The 12,769-nt window shown below is 38.8% G+C and overlaps 1 non-coding gene across 1 annotated transcript; it reads right to left on the bottom strand.

Annotated features, from left to right (window-relative positions):
- Positions 1-12,422: 12,422 nt before the first annotated feature.
- LOC132225399 (small nucleolar RNA SNORA1) lies at positions 12,423-12,564 on the bottom strand. The gene has a single exon (XR_009450911.1). It is a non-coding gene; the product is annotated as a small nucleolar RNA SNORA1 (small nucleolar RNA).
- Positions 12,565-12,769: the final 205 nt, after the last annotated feature.

The following is a 12,769-nucleotide window of genomic DNA, read 5'->3' on the forward strand; positions in this document are numbered from 1 at the left end:
CTGCCAATTCAACATTCATTCAACTGGCCATTCTACTTCCACTTTTGACACTTATAAGAAAAATAAGATGCTTCAATCATCAATGTTTGATATCGACAGTGACACTTTTGGTGTATTATTTCAATATTTCTGGACAATAATCAACACCTGGTGTATTGCAAGCAACTTCTCTTCATGCCAATAGAAACACAGGGTGTTTGAGACATTTCATTTTCCTAATGAACTATGTGGCATGAAAACCCTGATGCTGAAATAAATTAGACAGATGGGGCTTCCTGCCTCATCTGTGTTCATGGTCCATTCTCCATGTTTAGAAACAACATGTTCCTCTGACCCTTAAAGATTTGATTTTATTTTTAAACTCTTTTTAATTATAACCTAAAATCTACTGCTATGCATTTTAAATTTATCACTAACATTTAGCTATTAGTAAATGGCCTCAAGTTGATCCAAAGATATGAGACTAGAAAAAAAACAACACAACCTGTGTGTTCATTCATTCATGAAACTCCTTGGAAAATCAGACATCTTTCCTGCTGAACCTGAACGGGGAAGCATGTAGCCCCAGGAGGTGCTGACAGTTTTATTGGTTTTCAGATGTAGGAGGAAGAAATGACAAATAGATACAGAGAAACTAGCTACACCAGGTGGGCTAAATGCACCTAAAACCACTTCTGGAAAATTAAACAGAGGATGAATTAATTAGAAGGATAAAAATAGCTCAAAGAATCAATGAGGAGAACCAGAGAACCATGCGCAGGAAATAAGGAATCAACGAGTTGAGTGATGTTGCAGAAAAATATCTGATCTTCAAACGTATCTGATGCTTTTGTTTACCATCTCTTTCACAAAACACGGCCACTATAGCTAGATGGCAGGCAACCAAATGATAAAACTCTTTTTCCTTCACATCACTAGCCCAAGATATAAAATCCTGGTGAGAGCATCAGAGTGTTAATTACAGTTCCCTGTCCACCAGGAGATAGGAAGACAGTAGATTTTACCTCAGAACATCTGTTATTGGGAGAAGCGTTTCACCCACTGAGAATCACCAAGTAAGGGTTCCTTAGAACTAGAAAGACTCTTCATTTTTCTGAGCAGCCAAGAGTGACAACTGACAAATGTACACCCTACAGGGCCTCATTCACTCTGTTTGAAACTAAAGGCAATCAGATACCACCCCTAAATAGGCCACTTTGGCAGCAGGGTTATTTTTAGCTAAAGGCAACTGAGAATCAACAAATGCAGGAAGAGTTCTCTGCCTCCCTATATCTTTCTAAAAGCAGGGCATGAATTTCCCTCTGAGGAAGGTGCTCCCTCCCCCTGCCCCAATACTAGGGAGAGACACCAAAGACTGGAGTTGACATCAAGTTGAGTTTGCATAAACATGCCTTACTAAAATAGCTTTTATTTTCCACTAGAAACCTGATGCATGAAATTCGTGCAAGGGGCTCGGCCTTCACAGCCCCTGGAAGCCTTGGCCAGCCCTCACAGCCCTGGCTTCATCCTGAAGGTCATCTGGACGGTTGTTCTGCTGTTTGGTCTACTTAGCATATTAGCTCTTTATTATATAGGAGAGGCCTGGTGCATGAATTCATGCATGGGTGGGGCCCTTCTGGGTGGCCTGCAGGGATTGGGCTGAAACCCATAGTCCAATGCCACCTGCAGCTCCTACCTGCCACTCCCTCTCATCCTGGCCCCACTGTGCTTGCCTCGGGCTCACGCCCAATCAGTCTCAATCAGGAGAGGCTCAAGCTGCCACAGCAGTGCTTGCTAGCCATGAGCCCTGCATCTGGAGCCCTCCCAAGGGGAGTGGTCTGTGGGATTTGGCTGAAACTGGCTCTCTGACATCCCCCGAGGGGTCCTGGATTGCAAGAGGGTGCAGGCCAGACTTAGGGACCCCACCAGTGCACGACTGGGCCGGGGAGGGACTGTGGGAGGGCTCCAGGGCATGTCTGGCCCATCTTGCTCAGTCTCGATCAGCCAGACCCCAGCAGCAAGCTAACCTACCTGTCGGAGTGTCTGCCCCCCCTGGTGGTCATTGCACATCATAGCAACTGGTCCACCAGTTGACTGTCTGCCCCCTGGTGGTCAGTCCACGTCATAGTGGGCAGTTGAGTGGCCTTTGCATATCATTAGCGTATTATACTTTGATGGTTGAATAGTCAACTGGTCACTGGACAACCGGACACTTAGCATATTAGGATTTTATTATATAGGATTATTTCTCCCATATCAGCATAGCTCACTTTATTGCATTTTGCTTTTTGTGCTTCAGAGATATTGTGCTTTTAACAAATTTAAGGCAAGACCCTCCACCAGCATAAGGATTACAACTCACTTTATTGCTATACTTGCTTTATTGTGGTGGTCTGGAACAGGACCTGCAATATCTCCAAGGTCTGCCTGTATATTTCCTGGTCACTTCCCCATAATTTGTCATCCTTTGAAGCCTAATCCTCTTTCCTTTGTTAAAAGGGTATATAAATCCCCTAAGTCTAGTTTTGAGTTTCACATATTTTCTCTAAACTCCTGTGCTTGTAAATAGTAATAAAAATTGTCTGCCTATTCTATTAATCTGTTTTTCATTTGTTAAATCTGTAGGGCCCCAGGGATAGAACCTAAGAGAGCAAAGGAAAAGTTTTAGGTATAGGTAGAACCTTAGCTAAAGCTGTTCTGTACAGTGTGATTATATGGCTTATTACATTAATGTTTTGACTTACCCCAGTTGGTTTCAAATTAATCTGTTGCTTTTGTCCTAAAGAGTTCATATTAGTACTCAGGGCTTCTATGTTTTCTCCATTGTGGGGTCACTATTACAGGGATCTGAAGAGTTCTCTAGGTCACCTTTGAAGAGTAGGGCCCTCCTTCCCATTTTCTACTAAAGTTATCATTATTCAGCTATATACTCTTTCCCAGTCACACTGGCTGCTTGACTGGGCTTCTGAATGTCATTATCTTGCTTTGCCATTAGCAACTTCTTTCTACACTTGGGCATGTGCCACCCAGGACCAACATTATAACTTCACATGGAGCATTCACATTGAGTATCCAGTTCAAACCATGGAGTATACAGCCTATGGGACTAGCTGAACATGCCAATCCTGACCACACCCCTTAATATTTGACCATTATCTAGAATATTTTTACCCTGGCTTTTTTCAGAAATTATTTTATATAGCTTAGAAAAATCTATACAATTAAATTAAATTCAAATTAAAAAAAACTTGTGAATAATAGTGGACTCAGAATTTAAAGATAAAATGATCAGTTCATGAAACAGTAATCTTTTTTTAAAAAAAATAATTTTTTTATTGATTTCAGACAGGAAGGGAGAGGGAGAGAGACAGGAACATCAATGATTAGAGAGAATCATCAACTGGCTCATCCTACAGGCCCCACACTGAGGATTGAGCCTGCAACCCAGGCATATGGCCCAACCAGAATGGAACCATGACCTCCTGGTCCATAGGTCGATGTTCAAACACTGAGCCACGCCAGCAGGACCTAGAGTCATCCTTTTGTTCTCAATTTTCTAGCAGCCAGTCTGCAAAAGGGAAGCGGTCATTTACCCAGGTAACATCATCCATCCATTAAAAACAAAATTACTTATAGGATCAAAATAAGCCAGTCAGAGAAAGACAGATAACACATGATTTCTCTTATATGTGGAATCTAATAAACAAAATGAACTGATGAACAAAATAGAAGCAGAGACATGGATGCATAGCACAAACTGACAGCTGTCAGAGGGGAGGTGGATGAAAGCAGGTGAGGTGCATAGCCAAAGAACACATATGCATAGCCCATGGACATGGAAAACAATGTGGTGAGGGCCAGCAGGGAGGGCAAGGTTTGGGTGGAGGGGGACAAAAGGGGGAAATGGGGGACATCTGTAATAATGTCAACAATAAAAATGAAATATAATTTTAAAAAATAGACACAATTGCCCTAATGTTAGTTCAAGATCCTGAGAGAAGGAGACAGGAAGACAGCATTAAACAAGGCAGAGATTTATTATGGAAAAGGGCTGTAAGGGCAAGTGGGGAAGGAGCTGAAAGAGGCCTGGAGAGCTATCAGACCACAAGGAAATTTGGATCCCTGTGCAGGAGAGATGGAAGGAGAGGAGGTTGGGAAGGAAAATTCTTAGACCGCAATGCAGTTTTAAGAAAGTTTCAGCAAGGTTGATGGGGAATCCTTGAGGCAAAGTTGTTCATTAGGGAAGCCCTGTATCTGCAGGAATATCCTTCCTTTAGTACTCCTGTTCCACACCATCACTAGCTAGCAATAAACTGTGGGAAGTGCAGTGAGGGAATCAGAATTCAATAGCTGGGGCCATTGATCAATGCCAATATTTTCATGGCTGCCACATCCCCACCCTCATTTTAATGGGTCTGAAAAGATGACGACTACTAAATGTAAATGATTTATTTGAACCAAGCCTGAAACTTTATGTACCTTAGAAGTTGACATGTCCCAATAAATTTAACCTTCATGACCAGTTGTGTTTGCCCTTGCTCCAATTATACTGGGAACGAGTTTTATAAATCTTGAAATATGAGAATTCATGCCCCATGGAACTGGCATTCTAGTGAAGGTTACAGACACGTCAGCAATGAACTATAATACAAGGTGAAAGGAAATGTGTGTTTAATTAAGGTATAAACAATGTATTATGGAGGGGCTTGAAGGAATGGGAAATTTCACTATAAGAGTTGGCATTTCATAAGGGACTTTATAGATAGGCATGTTCTAATGTAGGTTGACTGAGAGTAACCCAATTTATTTGCATTCATTGTTGGAAGTAATGACGGCTAATGAGTTAATGTAAACCTGTCTTTCTCAAGCTTTGGTGCATAGCAGAATCATCTGGAGGGATTGTTCAAACACAAATTATTAGGTCCACCCCCATGCACAGAGTTTCTGATTCAGTGGGTCTAGGAATTGAGCCTGAGAATTTATGTTTCTAAGGAGTTCCCAGGTGTGACTGGTGGTGCAGGTCTGGGCAGCACACTTGTAGAACTAAGAAAGTAATCCAAGGTTAGTGGCTCTTTTTAGAATATGAGTTACACAAATAATTGCTCTTCTTCTTCTCTCTCCTTAATTAACTTTGAAAATGTCATCATAGGATCATTATTAAGAGTGTAAAAGTTTAGGCATAGAGAGTAAACCTGGGTTCAAGATTGGAATTCTTGGGCTTGGTTTTTTAATTTATTTGGTTTGGGGGGGTGTTTTTTTTATTAATCAACTTCCACACCTCCATCCATTGGCAATCACTCATCAATTTTTGTCTCTACAGTTTTTCATTTTCTAGAATGTTATATAAATGGATAAATATGGAGTGTAGTTTTGGGGGTCTTGTTTCTTTTACTTACCAACATGCATTTGACATTTATCCATGTAATATCAGTCAATATGCAAATATCATATTTCATTCATTTGCATTGCAGAGTACAAGAATAGAATTTAATTTAGGTAAATATATGAGTAGATTTTCTGGGTCATGTGGCAAGTGTGTGTTTAACTTTTTAAGGAACTATCAAACTGTTTTCCAAAGTGGCTGCACCATTTTGCATTCCCACAGCAATGCATGAGAACTCCAGGTACTCCACATCTTTGCCAACATTTAATGTTGTCAGCTAATTTTTTTTATTTTAGCCATTCTGATAAGTACATAGTGGTATTTTATTGTCATTTCAATTTAAATTTCCCTAATTATTAATGATGTTGATATCTATTCATATACCTATTAGCAATCGATGTACCTTCTTCAGTGAAATTTTGCTTTGGTGCTTCTAATGCAGATAATATAAAACAGTTTACACTCAAATAATATTATATCACTTCACCTACAGTAGAAGAACCTTAAAACAGTACAATTTATTTTCCTTCTCCTGGCCTTTGTGTTATTTGTCATAGAGTTTAGTTTTGCATTTTATAAATACTACAATACATTGTTATGATTTTATTTTAAACATTCAATTATATTTTACTGTAACTTAGAACATAAGAAAGCATCATTTTGTATTCACATATTTCCCTTTTCTATTTTTATTTATTCCTTTATATAGATACAGATTTCTATGTGGTATCATTTCCTTTTTGCTGAAGGGACTTCCTTTAAAATTGCATGTCTGCTAGTGACAAATGGTTTTATTTTTTGTATGTTTGCATAAGCATTTCACATTTATTACTGAAATATATATTTACTGGTTATGCCATTCAAGGTTGATTGGTATTTTCTTTCAGTACTTTAAAGACATTGTTTCACTGTCTTCTGATTTGTACTGTTCCCAACAAAAAATTTCCTGTAATTCTTTTTTTCTCTCTGCAAAATGTATCTCCCTCTCTTTATAACTGGCTTTAAATAATTTTATTACGATGTGTCTTGATGAAGTTTTCCTAATTTTTATTCCCTCTTAATAAGATAGTTTGCTGCTTATATGTAAATGCATTTACTGTGCTTCTGTTACAATTTAATAACATGGTTTAGGTTTGTGGGTCATGAGAACTGTATTTCCTATTTCAAACAATGGAAAATCAGCCGAAAGTCAGCATTTCTTATTTCAGGAATGAATTAGAGATGTTAAGTGAGAGATATCTGCATTACTTGGAAGAAGGGGCTATAAGGATTCAGAGTTTTGTTAAGTCAAGAGATACAGACCTAATTAACAGTTGTGCTGCTGCTAACTCGCACTATGAATGTTGTTGGGAATTACACTTTTTCTTTTTCCCATAAAATTAATTTTAAGGTATTTTAAAAGTTTGTTTCTGTGTGTTTTAAAAGAGCTATTCTCATTTTTATACTCCCTTTTGTTTCAAGAGAAAGCTAATCTGAGATGATGTTGGAGAGACCAGAAATCAAGAGAAACTGATAAAAGAATCCAAGTAACTTTTGATAAATCCAGTGGTTTAATAAAAATACACATAATATTAGTACTTGTGTATATGTGTGTATAGTGTATAACACATATTTATAAAACACACAACACACACACATTTAATTTGGTGTTTGTTTATTCCACTAGAATGTAAGCTCCTTGACATTAGCAACAGTTTAATATTGTTACAATATTAAAGCTATTAAAATGATTAATAAATTGAAAAGAGTACAAAATGATGTCGTGTTTTTTGTGGGGGGTGCAATAGGATGACAGTAAAATATTTCTTGTGACTATGTTACTTTCCATGAGGTTATCGCCTGCCTTCCCTATTAAATTGTGAGCAGACATGAGTTACTGGTGTTTAGCTTTTGTTTTTTAAAAAAATTCACTTTATTGTTGAAAGTATTACAGATGTCCCCTTTCCTCCCACCCATTGGCCCCCTCATCCCTGCACCCTCCCCTTACCTCCTCTGCCCCCCCCCCACCTTCTGCACTGTTGTCTGTGTCCGTGGATTAAGCATATATGCATCTAAGTTCTTTGGTTAATCTCTTCCCACCTCTCTCTCCCCTTCCCTCTGCAACACCTAATGTATGAAGTATTCAATATTTTTTTATTTGGCTGAATGTTTGATTTGGCTGTGAATGAACTGATTAGGATATCTCTACTTCCTTAATGACAAACTGACTGACTTAGTGTTCCAAAAATTCTACTTTCTCTAAAAGGATTATATTCTGAGTTTTTCTTTAACTCCATAAAATCATTGCAAATCCCATTGTTAGGTTTTGGCACTTAAATGTCTGCCCAGAGCTCTCATACAACGTCTGTCCATCTGCTTAGCTCTTTTACTACTTTTCTACCTGATCAATGTATCCTCCTCTGAGAAGCCTTCACTAGTCATTATATCTAAAATATCACCCATCACCCCGCCCTTGTGGCTCACTGGTTGAGTGTTGACCTTTGAACCAGGAAGTCACGGTTTAATTCCTGGTCAGGGCACATGCCCAGGTTGTGGGCTCAATCCCCAGTGTGGGGCCAGAATTAATGATTGTCTCTCATCATTGATGTTTCTATCATTTTCTCCCTCTCTTTTCCTCTCTGAAATCAATAAAACTATATTTCAAAAGAATAAAATGAAATATCACCCATCAAATTCTGACCCAAGACTGATTTTCTTTGAGATCAACGTGAGAATATGGAATGTTCTTGTATTTAGTGTGTATAGTGTATAACACATATTTATAAATCACACACACACATTTAATTTTGTGTTTGTTTCTCCCTCTAGAATGTAAGCTCCTTGACATTAGCAACAGTTTTGATGACCACTTTATCCCCAGGTACAGAAGAGTGAAAGACACAGAGGAGATATTAATATTTGTCAGGTGAATGAGTACATGTAGTAAGAGGTGGATGATACACTTCATTACCAGGAGCTTCATCATTAAGACTTTTAGTAATATAGGAAACATCTGTTTTCAGTGATAAGACAGGTTAACTCCACTGAAAAACTGCCTGTTACATATCAACTACTGTGCTGGATAAATATGACCAACAGGTATTTAATTACATAGCTGAGTTCTCAGGAAGCTAGGAATCGAGTGATACAATGGAGCTGAAATTACTGTATTCTGGTGATATTTTGCTTTTTTCAGTATCCAAGACACTTGAACCTCCACAACTGGTAAAGGACGAGATAAGAACTTGGTTCTTAGCAAGGAGTGAAACAGGAACAGGCCAAGGTGGAACAAGAAAGACCCCAGACCAAGCCAATATCTACACCTGCAGTGAAATGATTAATTAGACAAAAATTAATCTCCTATCAAAGGCCAATGACAAAATTATCTATCTAAGCTAGGGTTCTGGGAAGAAAATTTTAAAAAGGTTCCACTAAGCCTGGCTGGCATTACTCAGTGGTTGAGCATTGACCCATGATCCAAGAGGTCACAGTTCGATTCCTGGTCAGGGCACATGACTGGGTTGTGGGCTCCATCCCCAGTGTGGAGTGTGCAGGAGACAGAAGATCAATGATTCTCTCTCATCATTGATGTTTCTATCTCTCTCTCCCTTTCCCTTCCTCTTTGAAATCAATAAATTATCTCTATCTATAAAAGCCTAAGTGGTTGACTGTTCAACCATTTGACCATTTGATCGGTAGCTATGATCTGCACTGACCACCAGGGGGAAGATGCTCAACTCACAGGCATGGAAACATGGAATAGACTGATGAATCTCAGAGGAAAGGGGAAAGGGGGAAGGGCAGGAAGAGATTAACTGAAGATCTTATATGCATACTAGAGGCCCGGTGCATGGATTTGTGCACTGGTGGGGGGGTCCCTCAGCCCACCAGGGATCAGGCCGAAAACACCAGACCAACATTCCCCAAAAGGTCCCAGATTGCAAGAGGGTGCAGGCCAGGCCGAGAGACCCCACTGGTGCAGAAATCCATGCACTGGGCCTCTAGTATTAAAAATAAAAAAATGAAAAGGTTCCACTGAGATTTCACAATTTCATTACTGCCCTCACTTGTGATATGAGTTCCTATTTGCAACCACATAGTCCATAAAACTCAATACCATAAAATTAAAGATATTCTTAGTTGGTAGTAACTTGGGCCACCTCACAAAGGTGAATGTATTGCCTTTCTGGAAGAAGGTAATCCCAAAAAATGACTCACAGATTGTCCTCATAGGAAAATTCCCTGAATTGAAGCTCAGAATTTAAAATTACACAGCATAAAAATAAACAAGGTGCCACAAACAAAAAAGCAGGATGGAAGAAAAGGAAAGATTCTAATGACCATGAAATGGAGATATTAAAATTAGCAGGTAAAGATGAGAAAATATGCATAAATTAAATAAAAATGACTGAGAACTTTGTGAAGATGATTATCACATTTGGGAACCACAACATAAAAATATCCTATCTAATAAAGAGGGAATATGCTAATTGACCCCCATGCCCTCAAAGATGGCAGCGTCCACAGCCAATAAGGAGGGAATATGCTAATTGAATACCATGCCCTCAAAGATGGTGGCTCCCACAGCCACAAGATGGTGGCGCCCAGCCCCCTCAGCCCCACTGGGGTGGAAGGCCGGGTGCCTGTCTCCAGAGTCTCCCAGTCCCCTGAGCCCCCCAGCCACCTAGGGCTGGCCCGAGGTGCAGGTAAGCTTCAGATGGCAGCTTCCCTGTCACCCAGGCCTGCCCGAGGCTCAGGTAACCAGGGCTGCCCAAGGTTTCTGCTGCCAGCAGTGGCAGCAGCAGAGGTGTGATGGGGCATCACCTTCCCCTGATTGCCGGGTCGCCTCCTGCCCCTGAGGGGGCAGGCCAAGCTGAGGGACCCCCCCCCAGTGCATGAATTTTCATGCACCAAGCCTCTAGTACACAATAATAGCCTATGTTGTTTAGGGATATATAACTATGGGAATCCTATATAATAAAAGGCTAATATGCAAATTGTCCCCTCAAGAGTTCGACCAACTGGAAGTTTGACCAGTTGCTATGATGTGCGCTGACCATCAGGGGGTGACGCGAAATGAAGGAAGGCCCCAGCTGGGGGAAGGAAAGTCCCCAATTGGCTCTGATCACCAGCCAGGCCTAGGGACCCTACTAGTGCACAAATTTTGTGCACCAGGCAGGTCTCTAGTAAAAAAATAAAAAACAGTATTATAAACACTACATTCAGAATAATGATACTTCTGTGAAGGAAGTGGAGGCAGGAAAAAGAGAGTAATCTAATCTCAGATAATATCTTTTTAAAAAATATATATTTTATCGATTTTTTACAGAGAGGAAGGGAGAAGGATAAAGAGTTTGAAATATTGATGAGAGAGAGACATTGATCAGCTGCTTCCTGCACACCCCAAACTGAGGATGTGCCCACAACCAAGATACATGCCCTTTGCCGGAATCAAACCTGGGACTTTTCAGTCCGCAAGCCAATGCTCTATCCACTGAGCCAAATCGGTTAGGGCTCAGATAATATCTTAATGGAGACATAATTTGTGTTTTAGGAGAACTGATTTCAAAAACCAATAGTAGTATCTCCCAGTTGACCAGGCATAATTTTTAAAATTATCTGTGGCATACTATTTGGAATTGTATTCATTGATCAGGAAGTGTAGATCACTGACAAACTTTTCTAAAAGAGGAACTTAGAATTGTATAATGACTATAGTTATCTTATATTTTTCACATTCTCTCAGCTCATTGGATACAGTGCTGATGCTATGAGTCTCTGCTATTTAGGGCAATTACTGTATCTTTTTGCACATCCCCAATCTTCATGCCCACCTTTATTTTAAGACCATCAATGATATATAGTTAGAAAAAGGTGGACAAACCACAATCAAGTGGCATAATAATGATCCTAAGTAAGATTTATGTAAGCTGGAGTTGGTCAGAACCTGAAAATCAAAATGCTTCTATTAGAGCTACTTTACTATTTCATACATATCTGACTTGAAGATAGAATGGAATAGTATATTAGCTCATATTGGAACCAAGGCTCCCAAACACAGTTGCATATTAACATCATTTGGGAAAGTTTAAAATATAGATGCCTGGGCCCCAGAGAATCTGAATAGATTGGTTTTGGGTAGAGTCTGAGCAGTGATATTCGTTAAACGTTTCCCATATGATTCTAATTTGCAACCAGGAGTTGAGAACCACTTTCCTTGAGCAAAATGGCCTGCTTATGGCATATGGTCTCCATGAAACCCTGAGAATGAAGTTGCAATTTGAGGATCAACTGAGTACTCAGAGTGGTCATTGTCAACTGCTTTGATTAGCCTGGAAATAGTTTGAACTCCTTTGTTATCCCTGCCCAAGAACTGCAGGAATGCTTTAAGATTGAAGTAAAAGAATCAGGAATATATTCAAGACTCATGCATTCACATAAGAGTTTAAGTAACATTCTAGGATTCAATATCATTTTTAAAATACTCTCTTAAAAAAGATACTTTTATGCTATGGAAGATAAAACCTCAAAGTGAAAATAAGGATACAGAACTGAGATTAAAAAGAAAACAGGGAAATTATGATCATGCACTCTATGTATGGGTATGTGTCTTCACCTTTCCTAAGTTAAATAACAAAGATAAGACAGTAATACATGTAATCCCAGTGGCATTTACAAAAAATAAATGAATATCTATATTGTAAATTTACTTTGCCATTCTGTACCTAAATAAAATGATCTATTTCTTCAGAGCGGGTTGGGAGGTTAATAATGAAGGTGAAGAGAGAGATAAGAAAATTAAGGGAGAAGTGTTTTGCCTTTGGAAAAAATATCCTCAGGTCTGAATAAGTCTTTTCTCACTATTTTTATCTTCAGAGTAATTAAAACCTAATACCACAGTTCTATACAATTTTGACCCAGCGTATATTCATTTGCTCAATTAACAACTCTACTTTGTAAATGAAACAAAAGGGCTTAATGAATACAAACAAATTGGACTATATAGCAAAAACATGCATAATATATTTAATTTTAATTTTATTTTTTAATTAATTAATTTTTATTTATTTATTTATTTTTTAAATGTTACAGGTCTCATTGTCACCACTGTAATAAGATTACTGTGATGGAAGCATAACCTGTGTCTCAATGTAGCCACACTAACAAATTTCTGGTCACCGTACACAAAAAAACAGTGCCCATAATATATTTTATTTTAGGTTTACCGTCTTCTGGGTATGAAAACTCTATAATTGACAAACATGATCCTATGTTTATACTTTTGCCGAAAAAAGTGAATATCCTGGCATATTATCTGGATCTCCGCTGTCTAATACGGTATCCATAAGCTTATACATGGCTGTTTACATTTACCTTAATTAAAATGAAATAAACTTTAAAAGTCAGTTTATAATTAGCACTGGCCAC

The sequence above is a fragment of the Myotis daubentonii genome, chromosome X, assembly GCF_963259705.1.
Source record: "Myotis daubentonii chromosome X, mMyoDau2.1, whole genome shotgun sequence".
Taxonomy (NCBI): domain Eukaryota; kingdom Metazoa; phylum Chordata; class Mammalia; order Chiroptera; family Vespertilionidae; genus Myotis; species Myotis daubentonii.